Genomic DNA, 9,477 nt, shown 5'->3' on the forward strand with positions numbered 1-9,477 from the left:
GTGTAGGTTGTCAGCAAGTAATATATTTCGTAAGTACGAGATCGATCCTCAGAGGGGTTATTTTGAGTTTAAATTTATTAATTTATAGATTACTAAATGCAAGAATGAAGTTTACCAATTATAAATTTTGTCAAGGCTTGAGGATTTATTCTTGGTTTATGTAATATTGTTTAACTAAAAGTAAAACAAAAGAAACCACCATAAATAATGGTTCCAAGAAAATTAAACACACACATAATATAATATAGTTCCCACTATAGAAAATACTGAATTAACCGATATTTTATATATGGTACCTATGATTATAATTATAACTATATAAATAAATAATTGCATAAAGTAAATGTTAAATTAAATCATTATATTTCATTTAAAACAACCGGCAGAGCCACCCTATTCCCTAAATGAAATATATTGATTTAATAAGTTAGTTGCGGTAAAGTAAAAGTTAGTTACGATAAAGTAAATGTTAGTTGCGATAAAGTAAATGTTAGTTGCGGAAAAGTAAAAGTTAGTTGCGAGAAAGTAAAAGTTAGATGCGAAAAATAAAAGTTAAATGCGATAAAGTAAATGTTAGATTGTTAGATGTTAGTATTAAATCATAATATTTCATTTAGAACAACCGGCAGAGCCACGCTATTGTCTAAATGAAATATTATGATATTATTATTATATATATATATATATATAATAATAAGTGATGAAATATTTATTGTATCAAAATTAAACAACAAATCAAGATAACCACTTTAATGGTATCAAGCATTTGATGTAAATTGATAACAACAAATAATTCATTTTTATACCTACAATAAAAATAAGTTAGCTAAATGAAAAGAAATAAAGAAAGAATATACAAAATATAAACAATCTTACTTCACCAAGAATGCATCCTCTTCACCTTGACATAATAGATTTAGCTTGCCATAAGCTTACTTTTGATCAACACTAAAATATCACTCATAGACGAGAACATGAAAGAAAATATATTGGAACTTAGAACTTTGATACACACTCACACTATATTTTACAATGAGATAGAATGATTCTCAAGCTAGTACAAGGCCTCTATTTATAGGCCAAATGAGAGAAAGGGTCAAAATTTTTATTAATGCCATGTAGTTGCAATAGTATTATTTGTCTCCTCCAAGTTCAATTCCATGTCCCTTCTTTCAATGCTTTGTTCCACAACTTTAATCACCGAATTTGACTCTGCTCAAAACGGCAAACATGTGGGGAATTGTCAGTAGATGAATTTGGCCACTTGGTTCACCTCATTTGGTTAAATATTGGAATAGTTATGATTTTTTTACTATATGCTGGTCATAGTAAAAGTAAATTTGTCCTCCTTTTGATATTTAGACAATTTGATCATCTTAATGAACTTTTTAGGCAATCATGTCTTCTGCAAAGTTGTAGATAATTTCTCAAGGATTCCAAACATGTTTGAGTCACCTCTATTTGAATTTTCTAGCTTGAGTTATCATTATTTTACCAACACGTAGAAAACCTGAAAATAAAACATATTTAGTAAGACAGTTAAATATAAACAAACAATACTAAAATAACATAATTTTATAATTTTAATGAAACTTAAATTTTAAAATATATGTTTTAACATATAATAAATTATTAATTTTAAGTTTCATCACACCCCCACACTATCTTATTACTAATCCCTTAGTAATAAACTTTATCAGAAAATCACAACCTAGATTCTTTATTCCTTTTATATATTCAAATACAAACATATTTATTAAAAACAAAATCATATACCGATTTATATATATATATATATATTTTCGTTTAATATAATAATATATAATTAAATGTGTTTTTATTATTATTCTTATTTTCACATAATATATAAAGTAACAATATATATATAATTTTTTTTTAAAATTTCTAAATTTTTTTATAATAATATAGTCAAAAAGATAATTCACATCACCCACCATAACATGTATAATATCAAGAATATTATTGTAAAAGCCTTAACTCCATATATTCATTCAGGCAAAATGTTTAAGGAATAGCTATTTTTCACTCATGGAGTTGGAATGAATATTAACTCTCATTGAAAAAGGCTAAGTATTAAAGCAGATAATTAATTAAACTAATATTGAAAACAAAATAGGAAAATTTACAAAGAATAAAATCCCAATTTTTTCTTTTTTTTATTGTTTTTTTTAAATAACGTGACTGCAATATTTTACAATAACATAAAAGTTTTTATCCAAACATTCTACCATAAATATATATATATATATATATATATATATTTATATAACGGATACATCCGACTACCTTTGAAACTTATCTAGCACAAACAAATCTTTTTGTTTGTTTGTTTGTTTTTTGTTTTTTGTTTTTTGTTTTTTTTTTAAACACAATATTGATGTTTTTAGAACACATTGATAGTACATCAATCAAATCTAAAAAAATTACAATGAATAAAGTATTTTGCAGTCCGTTATATATTTACTTCTTTTTTTTTTCTTTTTTCAATAAATATTTTTTTTAGGGGAGTTATATTCTTATAATTAATCATTTTTTAATAATCAATTAAAGTTTATTAATTGTTTTTTCATTTCTCACCACTCACTCACAAAAGATGTGTGAGTATATATTATACTTTTACAAAAAAAATTCTTTCAATTATACATGTTAACAACCATACAAACCATATCTTTTAACTATATTCTCATAAAAATTTTAGAAATTATTTTATTTGAAAACACATACAATTATATATATATATATATATATATGAACACATCTATTATATATTTTATATTAATTGATCAAAATATATATATATAAATTGATACATATGAAAAACTAATTTTTCTTTTAGTCTGTATTTTGAATATAATGAATATTAAAATCTAGTGTATTGTATTTTTCAATAATTATTAACTAATGCGTCTCAGGTGCATTTTACTGACACCTTACTCGACATTGAACTAAAAATTTTATTATTATTACTATATATAAGTATATATTTTAATTTTTATATAAAAAAACTAAGAGGAGAAGAAGAAGAAATTATTCATACCTTAAAGAAAAACATTAAAACATACCGTTGAATCACAAGTTTAGCATCACAATGAATTTTCTTTTCTTACTTTTGGATGTTGGCCATTAAGTTGAGATAAGGATGGATCTGGTTCATGACTAAATCCTTGCAGTAAATCAATAAGTTCACGAGTAATTCGTTCATACATGTTGTCCACTTTCATTTCTTCTCCTATTGTTGGTCCTGTAAGATTGGCTAAGGTAATCGGAATAATGCCTAAAACTTCACTTCCACCTGCATGCGCAGCTTTTGCAACTTTTCCCATGAGGCCAACTTCACCACCACCATATACCAAATGAATCTTTTTTTTAGCAAGTGTTATTCAAAGATTTTCTGCTACTTCTTCATAAATTGAATCTTTTCCTGCACTAGATCCACAAAATACACAAATATTTTTTATTTTACTTACCGTGGATGTTGACATGTTGTTGAGAAATATATTTTTTGTAATTGTTAGATCACAGCATAGGAATTTATAAGCGTAACATGCCAAAAGTCAATATTTGAACAGGAAATTATTATTATTAAAAGAAAATAAAAATGACAAAATTAAAACAAATATATACAGCGTAGTTGTGATTGTGGCTCACATCTTCCTCTGATTTTACGTTCAGTAACGGCTTCAACACCTTCTATGAGTCGAGGATATGCTTCCCATCCAATTTTCTTATAAATTGGCAAACATGGTCTTTTAACGTCAGATTCTCAAGACGAAATTGTGTATATATATTTACTTATCTAAATAGATATGCGTTGCTACAGTAGGATCTTTGTAAGGCTGATTCCACCGTCCATATTGATATTCCTCCTGTTGAAATTGCCACCATAGTTTAAGAAGTTCATTTTGCACGTATCCACTAGAATGCATATCAAGAACCTCTAGAAAATTATCCAAAGGCTCTTTACTCAGACCATTCTTAATGAATAAAATTTTATCTTCTCTATTCATTGATGTCATTCTAACATTTTTGCATTTTCCCTTACAAGTCCACCTTGCACATTTATGACATCCACCTATACGTTTAGCTCTTCGCTTTTTGGCATATGTGCTTTTACCAAATCCTGGCATATGTCTTATTATTAATTCACTTGCTTCCCCAACCAATCGGACTTTTGCTTCAATTTTCATACGGACATCATTCGGTATGCCATATGACATCATCAACCTTAGCCGCTCACATCTAGCTTTATAAATTTTTTTCAACGCATTATCAGGTAAACAAGCAAAATATTTACGAAGATTCATAATACACGTATCCATATTATTATTATTATATATATTTCAATTATTTTGGGAAAACTGAAGAAACCGACTTAAACAGTCACGGAGTACCGTTATCCGCCACTTAACCGAAAAATGAACTAGAATCTGCAAAACAAAATGAAAATATCAAACAACTATTGTGGATCATATAAAGGCATAAACTCATTATTAAGAATTTCATTTTCTATAAAAGGCTTAAGTAAAGCTTTGCCCATTAACTTTAAACACGTCATTATTTTTAGGATTTTCAATATCAACAGCACCATGAGGATAAACAAATTTGACTATAAATGGTCCTGACAACCTCGATCTCAGTTTACCTGAAAATAAATGCAAACGAGAATTATAAAGCAAAATTTTTTGTCCAATTTCAAGTGACTTTCTCATAATATTTTTATCATGAAAGGATTTAGTTTTATCTTTATAAATCTTTGAATTTTCATATGCATCATTTCTTAATTCTTCAAGTTCATTTATTTGCAATTTTCTTAATTTAGATGCATCATCTAAATTAATATTTAATGCTTTAATTGCCCAATAAGCTTTATGTTCAAGTTTAACCGGTAAATGACAATGCTTACCAAAACTAACCTATATGGTGACATCCCTAATGATATTTTAAATGCAGTTCTATATGTCCATAATGCATCAGTTAATCTTAAAGACCAATCTTTTCGATTTGGATTAACTGTTTTTTCTAAAATTTGTTTTATTTCTCTATTTGCAAGTTCAACTTGACGATTACTTTGAGGATGATATGGGGTAGAAACTTTATGTGTAATGCCATATTTTCTTAACAAAGAAGAAAATGATTTATTTATAAAATGACTTCCCCCATCACTAATTATTGCTCTAGGTATTCCAAATCGGCTAAAAATATTTTCTTTTAAAAATTTTATAACAACTTTATGATCATTAGTTCTACATGCAATTGCTTCAATCCATTTTGAAACATAATCAACAGCGACTAAAATGTACGTATATCCAAAAGATAATGGAAATGGACCCATAAAATCTATCCCCCAACTATCAAATATTTCAATAATTATGATTGGATTTAAAGGCATCATGTTTCGTTTTGAAATTGATCTCATCTTCTGACAGTTTTCACAAGATTTGCAAAATAAATGTGTATCTTTGAATAAAGACGGCCAATAAAATCCACATTGTAAGATTTTTGTAGCTGTTTTATTGGATGAAAAATGACCTTCACATGCTTCAGAATGACAAAATTTAATAACATTACTTACTTCATTGTCGGGTATGCATCGTCGAAAAATTTGGTCAGGACAATACTTAAATAAGTAAGGATCATCCCAATAAAATTTTTTAACTTCTATCAAGAATTTATTCTTATCCTGTGAATTCCAATGAGAAGGCATTTTATTTGTCACAAGAAAATTTACAATGTTAGCAAACCAGGGCATAATAGTAGCATAAAACAACTGATCATCTGGAAAATTTTCATTTATTGGTATTTCATTATGAGACGATTCAGTCATTATTCTAGATAAATGATCGGCTACAACATTTTCTTTTCCTTTTTTATCTTTAATTATAATATCAAATTCTTGTAACAATAAAATCCACCGTATTATCTTGGCTTAGCATCTTGTTTATTTAATAAATATTTTATGGCAGAATGATCGGTGTAAACAATAGTAGTAGAACCAATTAAATAAGATCGAAACTTATCTAATGCAAATAATACTGAAAGTAATTCTTTTTCAGTAGTTGAATAATTTATTTGGGCACTATTTAAGGTTCTACTAGCATAATAGATTGCATAAGGTTTTCCTTCTTTTCTTTGTCCTAACACAGCTCCTATAGCATAATCACTTGCATCACACATTAATTCAAATGGTAAAGACCAATCTGGAGGTTGTAAAATAGGTGATGTAACTAAAAGATTAATAATTTTTTTAAAAGCATTTTCACATTTCTGAGTCCATTCAAATTGTGTATCTTTTGTTAAAAGATTTGAAATTGGTTTAGATATTATGCTGAAATTTTTTATAAACCTTCTATAAAATCCTGCATGACCCAAGAATGATCGAACTTCTTTGACCGTTTTTGGTGATGTTAAATTAACAATAACATCAACTTTGGCTTTATCAACTTCAATTCCTTTTTCAGATATCACATGTCCTAAAACAATCCCAGATTTAACCATATAATGACATTTTTCCCAATTTAAAACAAGATTTTTTTCTTCACATCTTTTTAATACTTCTTCTAGATTTTTAAGACAATTTTCAAATGAGTTTCCAAAAACAGTTATAGCATCCATAAAAACTTCTACATATTCTTCAATCATATCACTGAAAATACTTAACATGCATCTTTGAAAAGTAGCCGGAGCATTACATAAACCAAATGGCATTCTTTTAAATGCAAAAGTTCCGAAAGGACAAGTAAAAGTAGTTTTTTCTTGATCTTCTAATGATATAGGTATTTGATAATACCCCGAATACCCATCAAGAAAACAGTAATAAGAATTTCCTGCTACTTTTTCTAGAATTTGATCTAAAAATGGTAGTGGGAAATGATATTTTCTAGTTGCATCATTTAATTTTCTATAATCAATACACATACGCCAACTAGATGGAATCCTAGCTTCTAATAACTCTCCCTTTTCATTTTTTATAACAGTGATGCCAGACTTTTTAGGTACTACTTGTGTTGGACTTACCCATTTACTATCTGAAATTGGATAGATAATTCCAGCGTCTAATAGTTTTAATACTTCATTCTTAACAACTTCCTTCATATGTGGATTTAACCTTCTTTGTGGTTGTTGATATGTTTTAGCATTTTCTTCCAAGTGAATTTTATGTGTACAAATTAAAGGATTCATACCTTTTATATCTTTCAAAGTCCATCCAATTGCATTTTTATATTTTTTAAGTAATTTAATCAAATCTTCTTCTTGATTTGGCAAAAGAGTGGAAGAAATTACAACAGGAAACGTTTTATTTTCACCAAGAAATACATATTTCAATTCTAATGGTAAAACTTTTAATTCAAGTTTTGTATTATCATCTTCTTTAAAATTATTTTTAGACTCAAAACTTTCTATTGAAAAAAGTTCAGATTCAGATTGTTGATTTAAGTTTTCTTCTTGTATATTTTCTTCCACAATTGTTTCAATTTCATTATCATATTCATTTTCATTAATACTTGGTTGTTTACATAAATTGAACACATTAAGTTCTAGAGTCATATTTCCAAAAGACAATTTCATTATTCCATTTCGACAATTAATTAAAGCATTTGAAGTTGCTAGAAATGGTCGTCCCAATATTACTGGAATTTCATTATGTACTTCTATTGGTTGTGTATCCAAAACAATAAAATCTACAGGATATATGAATTTATCAACTTGAACCAACACATCTTCTACAATACCTCTAGGTATTTTGATTGACCTATCCGCCAGTAAGAGAGTAACAGAAGTGGGTTTTAATTCTCCTAAATTAATTTTTTCATAAACTGAATAAGGAAGTAAATTCACACTTGCTCCCAAATCCTAGAAAGCTTTTTTAATTTTATTTTCTCCAATAATACATGAAATTGTTGGACAACCAGGATCTTTATATTTTAAACTAGAATTATTTTGAAGAATAGTTCAGCCAAGAATACTTTTTTCTTCACATGAAATTTTCTCTTTACAGTACATAAGTCTTTTAAAAATTTTGCATAAGAAAGTACTTGTTTAATAGCATCTAATAATGGAATATTTATCTTCACTTGTTTAAAAACTTCATAGATATCAGAATCACTTTTTTGTTTTTTATGATTTGTTAATGCATGAGGAAATGGTGGAGGTTTATTTGACTTATTTACTATTTCAGATGATTTATCATTCACCATATTATTCTTAAAATTTAAGGTATCATCATTCTCAAAAGTATCAGGATTATCATCCTTACTTTTTGATTTTAAATGATCCTTGTTTTCATTACTATATGGATCATTAAATATTTTACCACTTCTAAGGGTAATAACAGATTTTATTTGATCATTTTTTCATTTTTTAACTCTTGATTTTGATTTTTAGGATTAGGTTGAGGTTGAGATGAAAATTTTCCTTTTTCATGAATATTAAGTGCAGATGCAAATTTTGCAAGAGTTTCTTTCAAATCACTCATAGATTGACTGTTTTGAATATTGATAGACTCTTGCTTTTGGATAAATGCATGAATTACATCTTCAAAGTTTTTTCTTGGAGGTGTAACATAAGGAATATAACCTTGATGATTTTGGTTATTTTGAAAATATTGTTGTGACGGTTGTGCATTATTATCATTCCTCCAACTAAAATTAGGATGATTTTTCCATCCAGGATTATATGATGGTGAAAAAGGATCTAGTATTGGTTTTTTATAATTGTTAACATAATTTGCTTGTTCATGGAGACATTCTTTAAATGAAGGTAATGTTGGACAATCTTTTGTAGCATGATCATGTGTATCACATATATGACAAGCAATTTCTTGAATACTTTTTAATTGACCACTCTTTTTCATTTCTAATGACTCAATTTTTCTTGCTAAAGATGCAAGTTTAGCTTGAATATCTATATCATCTTTAAGATTATAGATACCACCCCCATTTGTTGAATTATTGTTTTTAGTTGTTGGTGGTTCTATTGTGCCTATATTATCCCAATTTTGAGCATTTTCTGCTAATGAATCTAAATATTCCATAGCTTCATTTGGGTTTTTATCTTCAAAAGTTCCATTACACATGAATTCTATCATTTGCCTATCTTTAGGTATTAGACCTTCATAAAAGTGAGAAACTATTCTCCATGTTTCAAAACCATGATGTGGGCATGTATTAAGTAATTCTTTATATCTATCCCAACATTGATAAAACGTTTCTCCTTGTTTTTGAGAAAAAGTTGTAATTTGTCTTTTAAAAGAGTTTGTTCTATGGGAAGTGAAAAACTTTTTGAGAAATTGTTGTTGCATTTCTTCCCATGATCTTATTGAACTTGATCTTAAATTTTGTAGCCATGTTTTAGCTTTATCTTTTAAAGAAAAAGAGAAAAGCTTTAATCGAACTATATCCATGCTACAATTTTGATCATTATAAGTGTTACAAACTTCCTCAAATTCTCTTAGATGCA

The 9,477-nt window shown here is 27.4% G+C and overlaps 1 non-coding gene across 1 annotated transcript; it reads left to right on the plus strand.

The window, feature by feature from the left end:
- Window positions 1-9,164: 9,164 nt before the first annotated feature.
- On the plus strand, window positions 9,165-9,275 carry LOC142528156 (small nucleolar RNA R71). The gene has a single exon (XR_012815637.1). It is a non-coding gene; the product is annotated as a small nucleolar RNA R71 (small nucleolar RNA).
- Window positions 9,276-9,477: the final 202 nt, after the last annotated feature.

This window comes from Primulina tabacum, chromosome 15, assembly GCF_025594145.1.
Source record: "Primulina tabacum isolate GXHZ01 chromosome 15, ASM2559414v2, whole genome shotgun sequence".
NCBI lineage: Eukaryota > Viridiplantae > Streptophyta > Magnoliopsida > Lamiales > Gesneriaceae > Primulina > Primulina tabacum.